The sequence below is a fragment of the Palaemon carinicauda genome, chromosome 7, assembly GCF_036898095.1.
Source record: "Palaemon carinicauda isolate YSFRI2023 chromosome 7, ASM3689809v2, whole genome shotgun sequence".
Classification (NCBI taxonomy): domain Eukaryota; kingdom Metazoa; phylum Arthropoda; class Malacostraca; order Decapoda; family Palaemonidae; genus Palaemon; species Palaemon carinicauda.
In genome coordinates, this window is record NC_090731.1 from 2,222,598 (window position 1) to 2,244,014 (window position 21,417).

A 21,417-nucleotide genomic window follows, 5' to 3' on the forward strand; every position below is an offset into this window, starting at 1 on the left:
TACTACAAAGAGAAAGGATTAGAAGTTTTGGAAGATGTTTTTTACATTTGGACACAACAGCGGCTGAAGCTAAAGTGAGTCTTCTTTAACTGGAGAAGGAGAGCAACTTCCCAGCCCACCACCTGGCCAGTTGGATAGACCCAACTTCAATGACCGATTCCAACTTGCACCGAAACAATCTCCCTAATTAAAGGACGAGGGTTTGTATGTCGCAGAGGAACAAAGCTACGTTTAATAAGTATCAAATAAACTGGAGAATGAACTGAAAATGAAAAACTTTGAGAAAACTAAAGTAGCCAGTCAAAGCTTTATCCATTCAACTCCAGATCATATGATAAGCTAAGGAATCAGAGCCACTATATTGTACAGTAGTTTCAGCACCTTCCCAACAGAGAGAACAAATTAATATGACATTTTGCTACTGGCAAGCGGGGAAGGTAAAGCCTTCAGCTTGTGAGGGTGCAGTTGCACACAGGGTTCCTCAATTACATTCATTCTGTAATTAAATGACTTAATAATTCAGTGGTAGGCTGTCAGATATGCCAAGGAGCCACGGACAAACCTCTCTTTGTTGTCGAATATGCGGGACACCAGGCCACACTTTTCTGCCTAGCTGGCAAATATCTTTCTAGCAGAGAAGGCCAACTCCCGAACCAAACTCTCGTTGCTGATGATCTTTGGAAGACGTTGCAAAGTACCCACGTCGGCGGCCATTCCTGGAAGAAGGGAGCTAGCTGTAGAATACCTTTGAGGCAGAAGGTCTTTAACTTACAAACATTCGTTGATGCAAACAAACAACCAATTGAAACCATAAAAATTAGATATTGTATCACATGTTCATAATGATAGACTATAATAAAACAATATTAGATAACTTAATACAGTAAGCAAGAGGACATTTGCAATATGAAACCGAATTATTTGTTGACTTTTACATCTGAAAATCCTAAGAATGTGAGTTAGGTGAAGTCTACCACAGGACAAAATGTAAACAAATTTAGAACCTATTAAGTTTGTGAGTTGAGGTTATTCACAGATGTTAGCTTATTACTATTCTGCAGAAGGACTCTTGAAAATTGAAATGGTCTGGATACAATGATGGATAAGAGGATTAGAAAAGAAGAGGAGGAGAGAGAAAGAGCAACAGTGATGGTCCTTAAATAAGATAAACATGAAAAATTTATAAGATGATTTAGATTTTTCCTAACTATATAAACTCAAGTCCTTTACTACAGGAGACTAATCCTTATTATTATTACAAGCCAAGCTACAACCCTAGTTGGAAGAGCAAGAAGCTATAAGCCCAGTGAGGAAAGGAAAGAAGGAAATCAATAAATAAACTTCAGGAGAAGTAATGAACAATCAAAGTTAAATATTTTAAGAACAACAACATTAAAATAGATCTTTCATATTTCAACTATAAAATATTCAAAAAATAAGAAAAATTAGTGATAAGATAGAATAGTGTGCCTGAGACACCTCACGTAAAGAGATCTCTACCCCAAGATAGTAGAGGACCAAGGTACAGAGGCTATGACACCACCCAAGGAGAGGGAACAATGGTAGGGCTCCAAAGAGCAACAAAGGTACAATGAGGAAGACCTCGTACGGTGCCAATCTACAGCTGAAGTAGAGACCTCATGACAAGCAGGAGGGTAAAGAGAAGGCTCGGGATGGGCCGGTCATGCGAGAGCGCCAGCTGCTGAGGAGAAGACATCACCAGGGCAATGACCTACAGGGGATATTTCACCTCCTGGAACTGCTAGATCTTCTCTGGAAGGGAGTCTAGACTCCCCCAGAGATCACCACAGCACTCATGAGGCATCAGCTGTGTAAAGAGAGAGATGGTGAGTGCCCCTGAGGAGGAGGTGCTGCCGTTTGGCAAGGGAAAACGACATGACCTGTTTGTCCAAGGCTTAAATGACCATCACTCTTACTCGAGTAGGGAGTTCTGGAGGCTGAAAAGGGCACCCTGGACTTCTTCAACTTTGAGGTTGACCCTGAAGGGGAAGAATCGCTCTTGGACTTCTCTTTCTTCCTACTGCCAAACAACACCCACAAGGAGGATGGCTACTCCTTACACTTGCTGCACGGAGAGGCCTCGGAGCATACGTGGCCTCTGCAGGACCAACACAGCCTGTGAGGATCTACTTCTACGCTACTCATGAAGGCGCTGCAAGTATGGGGCGGCACCTACGGACATGTCCGCCTGACGAGTAGAGGGGAAGGCAAAAAAAAAAAAAAAAAAAAACCAGCACACTTGTCCTCTCTGATGGGTGGAATCATGTGGGGTTACAGCGAGCTGCCTCCTTGATGGTTGTTTACACCTGGGTGAAGTGTTCCAGCTTCCTTTTTATCCCTTTTCCTAAAGAGAAGGACGATAGTTTGTCTTTGTGTTGTAACAAAGTAAAACAAAACAAACAACAACTGATCATGAGGCAGTATTCCATAATGCTGGAAGTCAGAAATTGAATTGTGAAATGTTTGTTTTGTATTCAAAAGTAAAAACAAGATGGATGGAACACCCATATATCTGTAAGAGAGAGAGAGAGAGAGAGAGAGAGAGAGAGAGAGAGAGAGAATTCCTCACCAATATCAACCTCCTTTACTTGGAACCAGGCATCCGACGTGCAGTAACGTATATCAACCGAGCAGAAGAGGTCCACCCCACCTCCAACACACGCATTGTGAACGGCAGCTATCACAGGCTTGTGGCACTGGGGAAATGGAAGGTTTCATTTAACATCAATACGTAAGTTGAGGAATATGAAAAATGAAAAAGTTTTCATACAAAAAAAGGGTTTGACATCACTGCTTACAGAACCTTAATGGGATTAGTTATGGTTTGTATATCCTGTATAAGCAAATGTGTGAAATATAAATATGTTATTTTCATTAGTAAAATAAATTTTTGAATATACTTACCCGATAATCATGTAGCTGTCAACTCTGTTGCCCGACAGAAATCTACGGTCGGGATACGCCAGCGATCGCTATTCAGGTGGGGGTGTACACAACAGCGCCATCTGTGGTCAGGTACTCTAGTACTTCTTGTCAACACCACCTCAATTTTTTCCTCGGTCCACTGGTTCTCTATGGGGAGGAAGGGTGGGTCAATTAAATCATGATTATCGGGTAAGTATATTCAAAAATTTATTTTACTAATGAAAATAACATTTTTCAATATTAATCTTACCCGATAATCATGTAGCTGATTCACACCCAGGGTGGTGGGTGAAAACCAGTGTACATGTTAATCAAGAAGCTAAGTATCCCGTATTTTATTTTATTAGTTATTCAAAAATAACATAAAATAAATAAGTACCTGGTAAGGAAGACGACTTGAACCATTACTCTGCCTTTATTAAGTACGTCTTCCTTACTGAGCGTAGCGGTCCTCTTAGGATGCTGAACGACTCTTAGGTGCTGAAGTATAAAGGGCTGCAACCCATACTAAAGGACCTCATCACAACCTTTAACCTCGGCGCTTCTCAAGAAAGAATTGACCACCCGCCAAATCAACAAGGATGTGGAAGGCTTCTTAGCCGACCGTACAACCCATAAAAAGTATTCAAGAGAAAGGTTAAAAAGGTTATGGGATTATGGGAATGTAGTGGCTGAGCCCCCGCCTACTACTGCATTCGTTGCTACGAATGGTCCCAGGGTGTAGCAGTACTCGTAAAGAGACTGGACATCTTTGAGATAGAATGATGCGAACACTGACTTGCTTCTCCAATAGGTTGCATCCATAACACTCTGCAGAGAACGGTTCTGTTTGAAGGCCACTGAAGTAGCCACAGCTCTCACTTCATGTGTCCTTACCTTCAGCAAAGCAAGGTCTTCTTCCTTCAGATGAGAATGTGCTTCCCTAATCAGAAGCCTGAATTAGTAAGAAACTGAGTTCTTAGACCTTGGAAGAGAAGGCTTCTTGATAGCACACCATAAGGCTTCTGATTGTCCTCGTAAAGGTTATGACCTTTTAGATAGTACCTAAGAGCTCTAACTGGGCAAAGTACTCTCTCCAGTTCGTTCCCCACCAATTTGGACAGGCTTGGGATCTCGAACGACTTAGGCCAAGGACGTGAAGGAAGCTCGTTTTAGCAAAAAACCGAGCTGCAAGGAACATGTAGCCGTTTCAGATGTGAAAACTATGTTCCTGCTGAAGGCGTGGATCTCACTTACTCTTTTAGCTGTTGTCAAGCACACGAGGAAAAGAGTTTTTAATGTGAGGTCCTTAAAAGAGGCTGATTGGAGAGGTTCAAATCTTGATGACATAAGGAACCTTGGGACCACGTCTAGATTCCAGCCTGGAGTGGACAACCGACGTTCCTTTGAGGTCTCAAAAGACCTAAGGAGGTCCTGTAGATCTTTGTTGGTGGAAAGATCCAAGCCTCTGTGGCGGAAAACCGCTGCCAACATACTTCTGTAACCCTTGATCGTAGGAGCTGAAAGGGATCTTACGTTCCTTAGATGTAACAGGAAGTCAGCAATCTGGGTTACAGTGGTACTGGTTGAGGAAACTGCATTGGCCTTGTACCAGCTTCGGAAGACTTCCCCTTTAGACTGATAGACTCTGAGAGTGGATGTTCTCCTTGCTCTGGCAATCGCTCTGGCTGCCTCCTTCGAAAAGCCCCTAGCTCTTGAGAGTCTTTCGAAAGTCTGAAGGCAGTCAGACGAAGAGCGTGGAGGTTTGGGTGTACCTTCTTTACGTGAGGTTGACGTAGAAGGTCCACTCCTAGAGGAAGAGTCCTGGGAATGTCGACCAGCCATTGCAGTACCTCTATGAACCATTCTCTCGCGGGCCAGAGCGGAGCCAACCAACGTCAGCTGTGTCCCTTTGCGAGAGGCGAACTTCTGAAGTACCCTGTTGACAATCTTGAACGGCGGGAATGCATACAGGTTGAGATGGGACCAATCCAGCAGAAAAGCATCCACGTGAACTGCTGCTGGGTCTGGAATCGGAGAACAATACAACGGGAGCCTCTAGGTTATCGAGGTAGCGAACAGATCTATGGTTGGCTGACCCCACAGGGCCCAAAGTCTGCTGCAAACATTCTTGTGAAGGGTCCACTCTGTGGGGATGACCTGACCCTTCCGGCTGAGGCGATCTGCCATGACATTCATATTGCCCTGAATGAACCTCGTTACCAGCGTGAGCTTTCGATCTTTTGACCAGATGAGGAGGTCCCTTGCGATCTAGAACAACTTCCACGAATGAGTCCCTCCCTGCTTGGGGATGAAAGCCAAGGCTGTGGTGTTGTCAGAGTCCACCTCCACCACCTTGTTAAGCTGGAGGGACTTGAAGTTTATCAAGGCCAGATGAACCGCCAACAACTCCTTGCAATTGATGTGAAGTGTCCATTGCTCCTGATTCCATGTTCCCGAGCATTCCTGTCCGTCCAAAGTCGTACCCCAGCCCGTGTCTGATGCGTCCGAGAAGAGACGGCGGTCGGGTTTCTGAACAGCCAAAGGTAGACTTCCTTGAGAAGAAAGCTGTTCTTTCACCACGCGAGAGTAGACCTCCTCTCTTCGGAAACAGGAACTGAGACCGTCTCTAGCGTCATGTCCTTTATCCAGTGAGCAGCTAGATGATACTGAAGGGGGCGGAGGTGGAGTCTCCCTAACACGATGAACAGGGCCAGCGATGAAAGTGTCCCTGTTAGACTCATCCACTACCTGACTGAGCATCGGTTCCTTCTCAGCATGCTCTGGATGCATTCTAGGGCTTGGTAGATCCTTGGGGCCGACGGAAAAGCCCGAAAAGCTCGACTCTGAAGTTCCATACCCAGGTAGACAATGGTCTGGGATGGGACGAGCTGGGACTCCTCAAAATTGATCAGGAGGCCCAGTTCCTTGGTCAGATCCATAGTCCATTTGAGAATCTCCAGACAGTGACGACTTGTGGGAGCTCTTAAAAGCCAGTCGTCTGACGGAGCCGGACACAAGATCATGGTACTGCTGCACAGTCTGTGAACTGTCAACCATGGGGAAGCGAGGAAGTACAGCGACAACCCGAAACTGTCTAGACTGTCTGGGTCGTACAGACAACTCCTATCGGGTTGCTGAGGTTGCCGCACTGCGTCACAATAAGTCACTTCTGCTGGTTGTTGAACGTCTTCCCAGTGACACACTGACTCCGTAAACAAAAAATCCTCTAACAAGGACTAAGCTTGTACTGCATGTCTTGCAACAAAGCTCAAGGTCTATGGGAGCAGGTGTGGCAACAGACGGGGTTAGCGACTGAAGCGGAACCATTACCCTCCCTGGAAGCATGTTATGCTTAAATAAAAGTCCAAAGGAGGCTAAGCAGCTTAAGGCTCCTCTCCAAATGACAGAGTCCTCAAGGGAATATCAGAAGGAGGGAGAATAGCACTTTCTCATCTACAGGAACCATATCCGAGAAAAGCTAAGTTCTCTCAGTGAGGGTTTCACTGGTGCAAAAGCAGCAGACCAGAACGTTATGAAACTGCTTGACAGTCTTGTGAGTTGGCAACAACCAAAGATGTGTGACTGAGGAGCATGCGGTAAGGTATGCAGAGCATGCTGTATGCAGAGCATGCTGTATGTAGAGCATGCTGTAAGGTAAGCAGAGCATGTTGCATGGCGTGCGGCTTATGCTGCATGGGATGAGGCTCATGCTGCATGGGATGAGGGTCATGCTGCATGGGATGAGGCTCATGCTGCATGGTATGAGGCTCATGCTGCATGGGATGAGGCTCAAGCTGCAAGGGAAGAGGCTTATGCCGCATGCGTTGAGGAGGATGCCGCATAGTATGAGGCTCCTGCCTCATGGGTTGAGGCGGTTGCCGCATAGCATGAGGCTCCTGCCTCATGGTTTGAGGAGGATGCCGCATAGCATGAGGCTCCTCATAGCATGAGACTCCTGCCTCATGGGTTGAGGAGGATGCCGCATAGCATGAGGCTCCTGCCTCATGGGTTGAGGAGGATGCCGCATAGCATGAGGCTGCCTCATGGGTAGAGGAGGATGTCGCATAGCATGAGGCTCCTGCCTCATGGGTTGAGGAGGATGCCGCATAGCATGAGGCTCCTGCCTCATGGTTTGAGGAGGATGCCGCATAGCATGAGGCTCCTGTGAGGTTCCTGCCTCAAGAGTTGCGTCTGCCTCAAGGGTTGAGGAGGTAGCTGCGCAGAGAGAGGCTCATGCTGTGAAGAATGCGGTTGCTGCATGCGTTGAGGCGGCTGCCTCATAGCATGAGGTTCCTCAAGAGTTGAGGCTCTTGCCTCATAGCATGAGGTTCTTGCCTCAAGAGTGGAGGTGGCTGCCGCAAGAGTTGAGGTTGCTGCCTCAAGGATGGTGGAGGTTGCCGCAACGCAAGAGGTTGCTGCATAGCGTTGGTATCTGGCAACTCCCAATGCGGCAGCTCACGCGTGGAGGTAGGTTGAGGAACCTCAACATCATACGTCTGGCAGGGTGGACTGCGCAGAGGTGGAGTTGAGGTTGCTGCCTCGAGGATGGTGGAGGTTGTCGCACCGCAAGAGGTTGTTGCCTCGAGGATGGAGGAGGTAGTCGCAACGCATGAGGCTCCTACCTCAAGGGTAGAGGAGGTTGCTGCAAAGCATAAGGCTCCTGCCTCAAGTGTTGAGGAGGTTGCCGCGTAGCAAGAGGCTCCTGCCTCAAGGAAAGTGGAGGTTGCTGCACAGAGCTGGTATCTGGCAACTCCCAATGCGGCAGCTCACGCATGGAGGTAGCTTGAGGAACCTCAACATCATACGTCTGGCAGGCTGGACTGCGTAGAGGTGGAGGAGCGCTCGCAGGAGGAGGTGTGTTAACCTTCTCTGCCTGAAACTCCTGCATCAACACCGCAAGCTGAGACTGCATTGTCTGCAGCATAGACCACTAGAGTTTAAGAAAGACAACAACAAACGGAGCTACTGTCCGTTGAGACTGAGGGTCTAAAACAGCTGGTGCGGCAACAGACGGAGCTACTGCCTGTTGCGATACCACCTTGCCTCTCTGGGAGGTGTGCAGTTGTCGTACTGCAGCAAGTCCGAACTGACCCAGAGCTAATGGCTACACCTAGGAGTTGGACTTGCGCGGAAGGGACCGACTTGCACTTAAAAGCTGCAAGATTTGGTCCATGGTTTCTGCGAGAAACCTCTTCCGCAGACGAGGAATAAAAGGGCTCTCTCGTCTTTGTGTGGGTGGGGTGATCACGTCGGCAACGTGTGTAGATACACCCGAAACCACGGAGGGAAACGTCTGTTCGTCGATCAAGGCCTGCTGAACCCATAAGTCCTTCGACATTACTTCTCCCCTGGGCTTGGGAGCTTGTAAGAGGTCCCAGACTAGGCGAACAACTGGCACGAACAGACGAACCCTCGAACGCAACACTGTAACACTTTGCGCTTATCACTTTATCACTTTTGATTTTCTGTTTGCACTTATTTCACTGAACTCGAAACTTTAAGTGGTTTGTACCTGAAACACGCAATTCTATCCTTCCTTAAAAGTTAGTAATTGCGAAAACAGAATTACAATGTAACAGAAAAATATAATGAAAGATAAATAATTCAGTGGCTGGAAAGAGACTAAACACTAGATCAAATAAACTACGTTTAAAATCTCTCACCGCATAAAGCTTGAGAACAAGAATAAAACTCTAGAAACGTTTACCTTCTTCCCCTAAAGAGACTAGGGAGAAGAGCAAAAACGATAACAACGTTACTCGCTTGAACGAAACGTTTATCCTCCTCTCTCTCCCTCCGTCTCTATCTCTCTCTCTCTCTCTCTTGACTTAGAACCTGAGAGATGAGCCCAATCATATATATCGTTAAAACATATTATTGTTAAAGGAAAAAAACTGAAAGATTTCCCAAATAAAAAGTTCCTTTATTAGAATTAAAACCATTAAGCTAAGAAAGAATGAACAAAACGCTAGAATCGGTTTACTCTTACTGCAACGTGACACCGTGAAAATTCTCTCTCTATCGTAACGATAGAGCGCAAGTTGAACGTTCTGAACGTCAACAACTGCAGAGACAAAACAAAACGTTAGTTCAACTTTGAAAACAGTACGAGACTATCAAAGAAATTCTTTCAAAAACATAATATGTTAACAGGTAAAAACGAAATGACGGGCTCAATGTTAATTAACTTCGGTACCAAGAAAAGACCGCCTACTATTAGGAAAGGTCGAATATAAACAAATATAAAAATTAATTTTAATAAGTTTATAATAAAAGGAAGTTAATCGAAGAGGCCTATAAAAGGCGGAGAGATATAAAATAAATCTATAACTTTTGTTAAGCAAAATTAAGAAAGAGAGTCTATACTCTCTTAGACACCAACACTTCCGTCTAAGGGAAGGGTCGGCCATTAAAAAGTGAAAGAGAGTTCATACTCTCTTCGTACCAAATTTAAATCAAAAATTAAATCAAATTAATTCCAAAAACTTGCTAAGCTAATGATATAGCTTCCTGAATAGCGAAGGCTAAACTCTAGAGCAAATACATCACCAAATCGTGAGCAATAACTCCAGAATCAACAGCGTATCCATGTAGGTCTAGCCGGAGGCACGACAGAGGAAAAATTGAGGTGGTGTTGACAAGAAGTACTAGAGTACCTGACCACAGATGGCGCTGTTGTGTACACCCCCACCTGAATAGCGATCGCTGGCGTATCCCGACCGTAGATTTCTGTCGGGCAACAGAGTTGACAGCTACATGATTATCGGGTAAGATTAATATTGAAAAATATATATACATATATATATATATGTGTGTGTGTGTGTATGCAAATAGAGTATGATGAAAATCTAAAGAATACCTAGAGATACCAATAGTTTCAAAATTTACCTGGCGAGTCCAGCCAGTTTAATCGAAGCTTCCCAACACAACATTTGAGTCAAATAGAAATATATTTTCTTTTCTCAAAATGTTAAAAATCTCGAAATATCCATACAATCCTGAGACCTTTAATATGATAAAGCTTCAGCGAAGATAAACACAGCTTGACCTAGGACTAGAGGGCTGGATCAGGCAGTAGGTACGGTAACCTGAAAGTCCCAAGTAATTAAAAGGTTTTTATTTATTCCCATACGTCATACAAAGCTTTGACCTTTTATTCGATACGTATCCTTGGGAGGCGTGGAGGCCCCTATTGGACTAAACTGACTGGCTTTACTGACCCAGGAATTGTCAATGTACTTTGGTCCTGTAAAAGGAAGGAAAGTCATGACTTATTCAAACTACCTGAGCATAGATATGTTGGAGTGTTAGGAGTATCCAAATCCTTTGAGATAGAGTGTCCGAATGTAACGGAAAAGCCCACGATCTCTCAATCCTTCTCCTTGCAAAGAACAATGATGGAAATAATTCTATGAAAAACCATAATGTATTATATTAAGTAGCTTAACTACATTGATCGTCTGGTCCAACTTCATAACAGAGCGACTGCTAGAACCCCAAGAGAGAAGGAAGGAAGAAAGGGCCAGATATTCTTACCTTTCTTTCTTGGACTTTATTGCACAACATGCTGAGCAGCATCTGCCACACCTACTAAAGAGGATGTGTCCAGGAAGTGCTGCCTCCAGTACTTGTACCACAGACAGATTCTTCTTGAAGGCGAGGGTAGAGCCCATACTTGACTTTGTTGGGTCGCGCCTTCGAAGCGCCGCAGCGTGGCTTCCTCCGGGGTCGGGTATGTGTGTTTGATGGTTTAGCAAAGCCAAAGGAGGTGTACTCTTAAAAATGGGCTTTTTTTCACCCTACCAGTGCTAAGGCACAACGCTTTCTGCTTCGGTCCAAAGGGCCGAGCTCTCTTGAGATAACACCCTCACAAGACAGAGAATTAGGTCATGCCAATTTTTAGTCGCATCTAAGAGAGGAAAGAAGCGATGGAGAAGGACTCGAACCTTGGGTCGTGGATTGCTAGGTTTTGTGTCTGTGTCTTAGCTACGAACTCTGGAACAAAGGTCGTCCAGATCTTCCATCCCTTGTCATGGTTAATAGAATATGAAAGGACATGAAGTTCCCCTATCTTTTTCACCAAGGCTAGAGCCAGCAAGAAAAAGGTCTCAAGTGTCAAGACACCTGTTTGATATCTCTTTTTAATGGCTGGTACGGCGAGTGTTTAAGATAGCTGAGAAATCTTGAGACGTCCAAGGACAGGACAGGAGAGGACAGGAGTTCTTGAAGCTCCTCATCATCATGGACAGTTTCCATGAAGAGGAAAGGTCCAGGCCTTTCAAGCTGAAGGCTTGGCTCAAGGCTGCCAAGGAGACTGAGATAAGCTCTTCTTGGTGAAGGTAGATAAAGACTTAGGCGATTAGTTGCAGACTCCCAGTTTACGATGCCAATCACAGAAGATGGCCCACTTTCCATACAAAATAGCTGCTGAGGATCTATGGAGGTATCCAGATATCTCACATAAACCCTTTCGCAGGAAGGCAATGTTGGATAGCCTCCACTGTCAAATAAAAGGGACTTCACTGACTTGTGAAACCTCTGCATATGGAAATGACAAAGAAGGTTGGGCTGCTACGATAGTTGTACCGGTACCTATATCCGGATCACCAGCAAATCTGGAAACCATTCAGCGTGTGGCCACTTAGGAGCCCCCAGGGTTCACCTGAAATTCGAGGTTGTCAACAGTTTGTGGAATATTCTAAATAGCAGGCAACAAGATGGAAAGACTCGACTTCTGTCGATTGATCATGATACCCACACCGGTGCAACAAGCTTGTTCAGATCCTGGAGCAACTCTCTCCTAGAGGATGACAAGATCAACCCATCTCCTATAGCAAGAAAAAAGTCATTCAGTAGTTTTTCTTAGTCAGCTGATTTGGGAAACTTAGACTGTGGTAACAAATAGCTTACAAACGTAAACAATGGAACAGATGTACATTCTCTGTGTTTTTATTTCATAAGATAATACTGAAATGTGACTCTTACATATATAATTATTGAACACTGTACTGTACAATTAAGTAAAACATCAGTAATATTAAAATCCTGTTGATATAAAATACAGCTGTCCTTTTGGGCCACAGAAAAAGGACAAACTTTTGGGTCAATGGAGTAGCCTGGTTGAGCAGTACTGTACATATATTAGTGATTGATCAGATTTAAATTTTCTCATTTATACATACCTACGGATGTGTCTACAGTAAAAATAAATTTTGGATCAAAAATGTTATTTTGATAATAAAATAAAATTTTGAATATACTTACCCGGTGATTATAATAGCTGCAGCTCTGCTGCTCGACAGAAAACTCTACGGAAAAAATCCGCCAGCGATCGCTATGCAGGTAGGGGGTGTACTTCAACAGCGCCATCTGTCGTCCAGATACCCAGTACTCATTGTAAACAAAGAACTCAATTTTCTCCTCGGTCCACTGCGTCTCTATTGGGGAGGAAGGGAGGGTCCTTTAATTTATAATCACCGGGTAAGTATATTCAAAAATTTATTTTATTATCAAAATAACATTTTTCAATATTTAACTTAGCCGGTGATTATAATAGCTGATTCACACCCAAGGGGGAGGGTAGAGACCAGCAATAAATGTTTACATCATTATGAGCTAAGGATTTTTTTATTTAATTTTAGAAGTTATCAAAATAACAAAAATAAAATAAATAGGTACCTGGTAAGGAAGTCGACTTGAACAATTACTCTGCCTTTTTAAGTACGTCTTCCTTACGGAGCCTCGCGATCCTCTTAGGATGCTGAGCGACCCCTAGGATCTGAAGTATCAAGGGTTGCAACCCATACTAAAGGACCTCATCAAAACCTCTAATCTAGGCGCTTCTCAAGAAATGAATTTGACCACCCGCCAAATCAACCAGGATGCGAAAGGCTTCTTAGCCTTCCGGACAACCCAAAAACAACGATAAAAAACATTTCAAGAGAAAGATTAAAAAGGTTATGGAATTAGGGGATTGTAGTGGTTGAGCCCTCACCCACTACTGCACTCGCTGCTACGAATGGTCCCAGAGTGTAGCAGTCCTCGTAAAGAGACTGGACATCCTTAAGATAAAAAGACGCGAACACTGACTTGCTTCTCCAATAGGTTGCGTCCATTATACTTCGCAGAGATCTATTTTGTTTAAAGGCCACTGAAGTTGCGACAGCTCTAACTTCATGTGTCCTTACCTTCAGCAAAGCTTGGTCTTCCTCACTCAGATGTGAATGAGCTTCTCGTATTAACAGTCTGATAAAATAGGATAAAGCATTCTTTGACATAGGCAAAGATGGTTTCTTAACTGAACACCATAAAGCTTCTGACTGTCCTCGTAAAGGTTTAGTTCGTCTTAAATAGAACTTAAGAGCTCTCACAGGGCATAAGACTCTTTCTAGTTCATTCCCAACCATATTTGAAAGGCTTGGAATATCGAACGATTTCGGCCAAGGACGAGAAGGTAGCTCGTTTTTGGCTAGAAAACCAAGTTGTAGAGAACATGTAGCCGTTTCAGATGAAAATCCGATGTTCCTGCTGAAGGCGTGAATCTCACTGACTCTTTTAGCTGTGGCTAAGCAAACCAGGAAAAGAGTCTTTAAGGTGAGATCTTTAAAGGAGGCTGATTGTAGCGGCTCGAACCTTTCTGACATGAGGAATCTTAGTACCACGTCTAAATTCCAACCAGGTGTAGCCAAACGACGCTCCTTCGTGGTCTCAAAAGACTTAAGGAGGTCCTGTAGATCTTTATTGTTGGAAAGATCCAAGCCTCTGTGACGGAAGACTGATGCCAACATGCTTCTGTAACCCTTGATAGTGGGAGCTGAAAGAGATCGTTCTTTCCTCAGGTATAAAAGGAAGTCAGCTATTTGAGTTACAGAGGTACTGGTCGAGGATACAGATACTGACTTGCACCAGTTTCGGAAGACTTCCCACTTCGATTGGTAGACTCTAAGGGTGGATGTCCTCCTTGCTCTAGCAATCGCCCTTGCTGCCTCCTTCGAAAAGCCTCTAGCTCTCGAGTCTTTCGATAGTCTGAAGGCAGTCAGACGAAGAGCGTGGAGGCCTTGGTGTACCTTCTTTACGTGTGGCTGACGTAGATGGTCCACCCTTAGAGGAAGAGTTCTGGGAACGTCCACTAGCCATCGAAGTACCTCGGTGAACCATTCTCTCGCGGGCCAGAGGGGAGCAACTAACGTCAACCTTGTCCCTTCGTGAGAGGCGAACTTCTGCAGTACCTTGTTGACAATCTTGAACGGGGGGGAATGCATATAGGTCTAGATGTGACCAATCTAGGAGAAAGGCATCTATATGAACTGCTGCTGGGTCCGGGATTGGTGAGCAATATATTGGGAGCCTCTTGGTCATCGAGGTTGCGAAGAGATCTATGGTTGGCTGGCCCCATGTGGCCCAAAGTCTCTTGCACACATCCTTGTGTAGGGTCCATTCTGTTGGAATGATTTGTCCCTTCCGACTGAGGCAATCTGCCATGACATTCAAGTTGCCTTGGATGAACCTCGTTACTAGCGAAATGTTTTAACCTTTTGACCAGGTGAGGAGGTCCCTTGCGATCTCGTACAACGTCAAAGAGTGGGTCCCTCCTTGCTTGGAGATGTACGCCAAAGCCGTGGTGTTGTCCGAGTTCACCTCCACCACTTTGCCTTGAAGAAGAGACTTGAAGCTTTTCAAGGCCAGATGAACTGCCAGTAGCTCCTTGCAGTTGATATGCATTTTGCTTTGACTCGAGTTCCAAGTTCCCGAGCATTCCCGACCGTCTAATGTTGCGCCCCCAGCCTGTGTCCGATGCGTCCGAGAAGAGAACGTGGTTGGGAGTCTGAACAGCCAGGGGCAGACCCTCTCTGAGGCTGATACTGTCCTTCCACCAAGTCAGGCAAGACTTCATCTTCTCGGAAATGGGGATCGAGACCGCTTCTAGCGTCTTGTCCTTTTTCCAGTAAACAGCTAGGTGATATTGAAGAGGACGGAGGTGTAGTCTTCCTAACAATACGAACTGTTCCAGGGATGATAGTGTCCCTATCAGACTGACTGAACATCGTTCCTTCTTCAGCATGTTTTGGATGCATAACTGGGCTTGGCTTGTTCTGGGGGCCGACGGAAAAGCCCGAAAAGCTAGACTGTGAATCTCCATCCCTAAATACACAATAGTTTGGGATGGGACCACTTGAGACTTTTCCAAATTGACAAGGAGACCCAATTCCTTGGTCAGATCTAGAGTCCACTTTAGATCCTTCAGACAGCGACGACTGGAAGAAGCTCTGAGAAGCCAGTCGTCCAAATAGAGGGAGGCTCGGATGTCCGCTAAATGAAGGAATTTGGCTACATTCCTCATCAGCCTCGTAAACACAAGAGGAGCTGTGCTTAGGCCAAAGCACAGGGCTTGAAACTGGTAGACAACCTTTTCGTAAACAAATCTCAGAAAAGGTTGGGGAGTCTGGGTGGATGGGGACGTGGAAGTATGCGTCCCTTAGGTCTAAAGAGACCATCCAGTCTTCCCTTCTGACCGCTGCTAGAACGGACTTTGTGGTCTCCATGGAGAACGTCTGCTTTGTGACAAAGACATTCAGCGTACTGACGTCTAGCACCGGCCTCCACCCTCCTGTCTTCTTTGCCACTAAGAAGAGACGGTTGTAGAAGCCCGGGGTTTGATGGTCCAGGACTTTGACTACCGCTCCCTTTTCTAGTAAGAGAGACTCTTCCTGTTTCAATGCTCGTCTCTTGTCTTCCTCTCTGTACCTGGGAGAGAGATCGATGGGAGACGTTGCTAGAGGGGGTTTTCGTACAAACGGGATCTTGTACCCCTCTCTGAGCAACTTCACAGATTGTGCATCTGCGCCTCTCTTCTCCCAGGTCTGCCAGAAGTTCTTGAGTCTGGCTCCCACTGCTGTCTGAAGAAGCTGGCAGTCAGACTCTGCCTTTAAAGGACTTGGTTCCTTTCTTCTTTCCACGTCTCCCTTCGGCACGAGCACCTCCTCTGCTGGAGGCTCTGCCACGAAAGGGCGGAATAAATCGGGACGCTGGAGTGTCCATCCTTTGGTCTAGCTGACAAGGTAGGCAAAGGGGTGGCTTTGCGAGCGGAGGACGCAACCAGATCATGAGTGTCCTTCTGTATCAAAGAAGCAGCAATCTCCTTAATCAAGTCCTCTGGAAAGAGGCACTTAGAAAGAGGAGCAAACAGAAGTTCGGATCTTTGGCAAGGTGTCACTCCAGCTGACAGGAAAGAGCAAAGGTTCTCACGCTTCTTGAGGACTCCGGACACGAACGATGCAGCAAGCTCATTAGAACCGTCACGTACGGCCTTGTCCATGCAGGACATGATGAGCAAGGAAGTCTCCTTCTCTGTCGGAGAGATCTTCCTGCTTAGAGCTCCCAGACACCAGTCTAAAAAGTTGAAGACCTCGAAGGCTCTAAATATCCCTTTCAAAAGGTGGTCTAGGTCCGAAGATGACCAACATATTTTTGAGCGTCTCATGGCTAGCCTGCGGGGAGAGTCTACAAGACTTGAGAAGTCGCCCTGGGCAGAGGCAGGAACTCCCAAGCCGAGAACTTCTCCCGTGGCATACCAGACGCTCGATCTAGAAGAGAGTCTAGCAGGGGGAAACGTAAAGGCTGTTTTCCCTAGACTCTTTTTGGACTGCATCCATTCTCCTATCACTCGTAAAGCTCTCTTGGACGAGCGTGCGAGGACGAGTCTAGTAAAGGCAGGCGAGGATGACGGCATACCTAAAACAAACTCTGACGGAGGAGGAGCGCGGAGCCACAGACACAAACTGGTCCGGAAATATCTCTTTGAACAGAGCTAAAACTTTCCTAAAGTCCAAAGAGGGATGCGTGGACTTAGGCTCGTCAAGATCCGAATGTGGTTCATCAACGTGTGCAGCACCATCGTCATCAGAAAGTCCATCGTCCGAGTATTGAGGAGGGAAGCGGCATATGGAGTAGGTAACGGCTGGTTAGCTGAGTCCGGTTCGCACGGTGTGCATGCGTGACTGAACCGGACGCAACGTCATGGAACTGTTGCCCAGTCTGTGAGCTGGGCAACAACCATAGCAGCGCGGGGGGACGCACAGCGTCTACTCCAGACTGTTCTGGCCTGATGTGGGGTGAGCAGTGGCAACCACACTCGGGTTGCGGAGGTTGACGCACCGCGTCAAAACAAAACAACTCTGACGGTTGTTGTACCTCGCGAACGTCAACGGAAGGCTCCGTGCGTCGCTGAACGTCAACATGCGGCTGGCAAGGGCACACTGGAACGCATGGGTGGCGGGACTCTCTCAGCTGGAGTGCGCAAGAAGGTCGCCTCAGCGGTCCACAGGACGCACAACCGAGTGTGTGGTTGGTTGTAGGCAAGAGGCTGTACTAGCTGGTGCAGCAGCAACCTTCTCCGCACGAAAGTCCTGCATCAGAGACGTTTAATTGGGACTGCATGCTCTGCAGCAAAGACCACTTAGGGTCTGCAGGAGCAGGTGCGGCGACAGACGGTGTAACTGTCTGAGGCGGGGTACCGCTTTGCCTCTCTTAGGAGGTGAGCAGTCATCGGAAGACTGCAGCGAGTCCGAACTGACCCAGTGGCTACAGCTGGGCCGTTGGGACTTGCGCGGAAGGGACCGACTTGCGCTTTAACGGTCGTGAGACCTTGGTCCATGGTTTCTTGCGAGAAACCTCTTCCGCAGACGAGGTATAAATGGGCTCTCTCGTCTTTGTGTGGTAGGGGCGATCTTGGGTAGATACGCCCGAAACCACGGAGGGAACGTCTGTTCGCTGATTAAAGCCTCTCGAACCCATTGGTCGTACGACATTGCTTCTCCCCTGGACTTGGGAGCTTGCAAGAGGTCCCGGACTAGGAGGACGACAGGCACGAACAGACGAACCCTCAAGCGCAACACTATCCACAACACTATCACTCACTTTATCACTTCCCACTGCACTTTTACACTTCAGCTCCTTGACGTCCGCCATGAGCTGGTTACGGTCACTAGCCAGGGACTCAACTCTCTCACCCAGAGCTTGGATGGCACGCATCATATCAGCCATCGAAGGTTCCTGAGAGCCAGAAGGGGGATAGGAGCAACCACTACAGGGGAAGGAATAGGTTGTGGGGCATGAGGAGAGGAAAATTCAACAGAACGAGAGGAACTTCTCCTGACTCTATCTCTCTCTAGCCTACGTGTATATTTTTGGAATTCGATAAAATCGAATTCCGAAAGCCCAACGCATTCCTCACATCGATCTTCCAATTGACAGGTTTTATCCCGACAATTGGAACAAACAGTGTGAGGATCGATAGAGGCCTTCGGAAGACGCCTTGAACAGTCCCTAGCATTACATTTCCTGAATTTAGGGACTTGAGAAGGGTCAGCCATTTTGAATTGGTCAAAGGGGAATTCAAAAACTATCCAAAGTCATCAACAAATAATCCGTAATCAAAAAAAGAATGCAAGGATTTATTGAAGAGAAAGCCTGCACAGCGAAAGCTCAAAACTAGAATAGTGTACTTCACCAAATAGTTGTGAAAACAAATCCAGTTAACAACAGCGAATTAGTAGGTCTTGCCGGTAGCACAACAGAGAGAAAATTGAGTTCTTTGTTTACAATGAGTACTGGGTATCTGGACGACAGATGGCGCTGTTGAAGTACACCCCCTACCTGCATAGCGATCGCTGGCGGATTTTTTCCGTAGAGTTTTCTGTCGAGCAGCAGAGCTGCAGCTATTATAATCACCGGCTAAGTTAAATATTGAAAAAAGGGTTTAAGAGTGTATAATAGGTTTATAAGAGCGTTAGGAGTGTTTATAAAGCTTGAATTTATGAAGAAAATACAAAATATTACAAATCATAGAAGTCCTTTGGTAAGGGTAGATTCTGACAAAACCTGGAAACGGCCAATGTAGAATTATCGAGGTCCTAGCAACTGCCACCCAGTATTCCCTTGTGGTCTGGGTCTGACAATGCTCCGAGCCTCCACTTTCATTCTGCCTGGGACTTTGGGGTGGATGCAGCGAGAAGTAAAACCTATAGGTTTAAAGGTCGCTCATGAATGGCAGAGGCAAGGGACAGTGACATTACCCTATCAAGCAGGACAATGCCCTAGAGACTGACACTATTACATATGATTAGCACTGAAGCCCCCTCTCCACCCATGCTAGGACTAAGGAGGGCCAGGCAATGGCTGCTGATGACTCAGCAGATAGACCTATAGGCTCCCCCCAAACCCCCCTCCTTAGGCTCACAAGGACAATGAGGTTGCAGCGCCCAAAGGAACTAACGAGTTTAAGCGGGACTCACACCCCAGTCTGGCAATCACCAGGCAAGGACGCTACCGCCAGGCCATCACAACCTTAATTACTTTTAGAATTTGTGATTTGTTCCTAAGCAAATACAAGCCTTCATCTTTTAATAGGGAAGCCATCCTTACAAGGGATGAAGTTTCGCTCGTCCATTTAGCTAGCAATCCAGGATCGTGATGCTAAGTCTGGTAACAGGAGCAAAGGATCCTCGCAACCCATGACCCATGGGTGAAGGACCTACTGTGTGGTAAAGGAGTTTTTAATACAAGAACCTATCTTCAGTGAGAGCATAGTTCCTGTTATGGACTAATATAGGTATTGGGTTTGCCTTAACCGTCAAACACCCTTCGCAAGAAGTGTGGAGATTCTACACTTCAACTATTTGGTAAAATAACTACCCATCACTAGTATGCCCACCTACACCTGTGTCCCTCCCAGCACTATAACGCTTCTTCGGCTGATTCCAAGAGACGGAAGGAAGGAAAAGAAGGAAGGAGGCCAGTCATTCTTCCTCTTAAACATTAAAATTTTGATGCAAAGGCTATCTTAGACAAGATGCTTCTACGTCTCGGAAGGAGCGAGGTTGCAACATCACTCGCTGGGCATCTACTGGTACCACAGTGTCCTATGGAGAATGTGTCCAGGGACCTGTGGAAGCAATGCCAGAGATAGAGCGCTGTGAAGATGGTCTGTCTTTTCCAAGCTACTGTCTTCAAAACTTGAGCAAGTGAATGGTTCTTTCTGAAGGCTAAAGACCAATGGTTCCTCCTCTTGTTCCTAGAGGGCTCTACTGTGACTTAACAAAGCCAGGAGGAGATGGTATGTCTGGAGATTTTCTTCTTTGTTCTCCCTGCACTAACAAAGAGACTGATCTCGTGAGCTTTATGTAGAACCTCACTGCCCTTACAGGCCATGGAAGAAAGTCATCTGACTTATCGGTCGTCTCCTTTAGCGATGATACTGATAAGGATTCAAATCTAAAGTTAGTGATCAATGGGTTTTGAGGTTTTGCCACAAATTCGTGAATGAAGGAGAACAAGACCTGTCTCCCCCGCCCAGAAAGTAAAACTAAATACGGTAAGACCATCAGGCTCTCTCCCACTTTTCGTTGAAACTAATGCTAACACTGTCATAGGAGTGAGATCCCTATCTGAGGCTCTAGTCAAGGGTTTGTAAGGATTTATAAGGATTCTTCCAGAGTGACCGAAGGACCCTGGTCACATACCATACCAAACTGATGGTTATTTCTCGTGGGGAACAAGATTCTTCAAAACGACGGGTCAAAGACGATAATTCCCACACGGAAGAGAGGTCTACTCCTTAGTCTGAAGACTCGTCAAGGCTAAGTGATATAGCCTTTAATCACTGAAAATGAGAAGAGTTTTTCATTCCTCAGGTAAAATGTTATTTTCATTAGTAAAATAAATTTTTGAATATACTTACCCGATGATCATGTAGCTGTCAACTCCGTTGCCCGACAGAAATCTACGGTCGGGATACGCCAGCGATCGCTATCCAGGTGGGGGTGTACACAACAGCGCCATCTGTGAGTAGGTACTCAAGTACTTCTTGTCAACAAGAACTCAATTTTCTCCTCGGTCCACTGGTTCTCTATGGGGAGGGAGGAAGGGCGGGTTCTTTAATTCATGATCATCGGGTAAGTATATTCAAAAATTTATTTTACTAATGAAAATAACATTTTTCAATATTAATCTTACCCGATGATCATGTAGCTGATTCACACCCAGGGTGGTGGGTGGAGACCAGCATACATGTTAACAAAGAAGCTAAGTATCCCGTATTTCATTTTATCAGTTATTCAAAATAACAAACATAAAATAAATAAGTACCTGGTAAGGAAGTCGACTTGAACTATTACTCTGCCTTTTTTAAGTACGTCTTCCTTACTGAGCCTAGCGGTCCTCTTAGGATGCTGAACGACTCCTAGGTGCTGAAGTATAAAGGGCTGCAACCCATACTAAAGGACCTCATCACAACCTCTAACCTAGGCGCTTCTCAAGAAAGAATTTGACCACCCGCCAAATCAACCAGGATGCGGAAGGCTTCTTAGCCGACCGTACAACCCAAAGAACAACAATAAAAAGTATTCAAGAGAAAGGTTAAAAAGGTTATGGGATTATGGGAATGTAGTGGCTGAGCCCTCACCTACTACTGCACTCGCTGCTACGAATGGT

At 45.9% G+C, this 21,417-nt stretch overlaps 1 pseudogene; it reads right to left on the minus strand.

Moving 5' to 3' along the window:
- Positions 1–21,417, minus strand: part of LOC137643803 (delta(3,5)-Delta(2,4)-dienoyl-CoA isomerase, mitochondrial-like) — an 83,680-nt pseudogene that overhangs the window by 19,872 nt on the left and 42,391 nt on the right.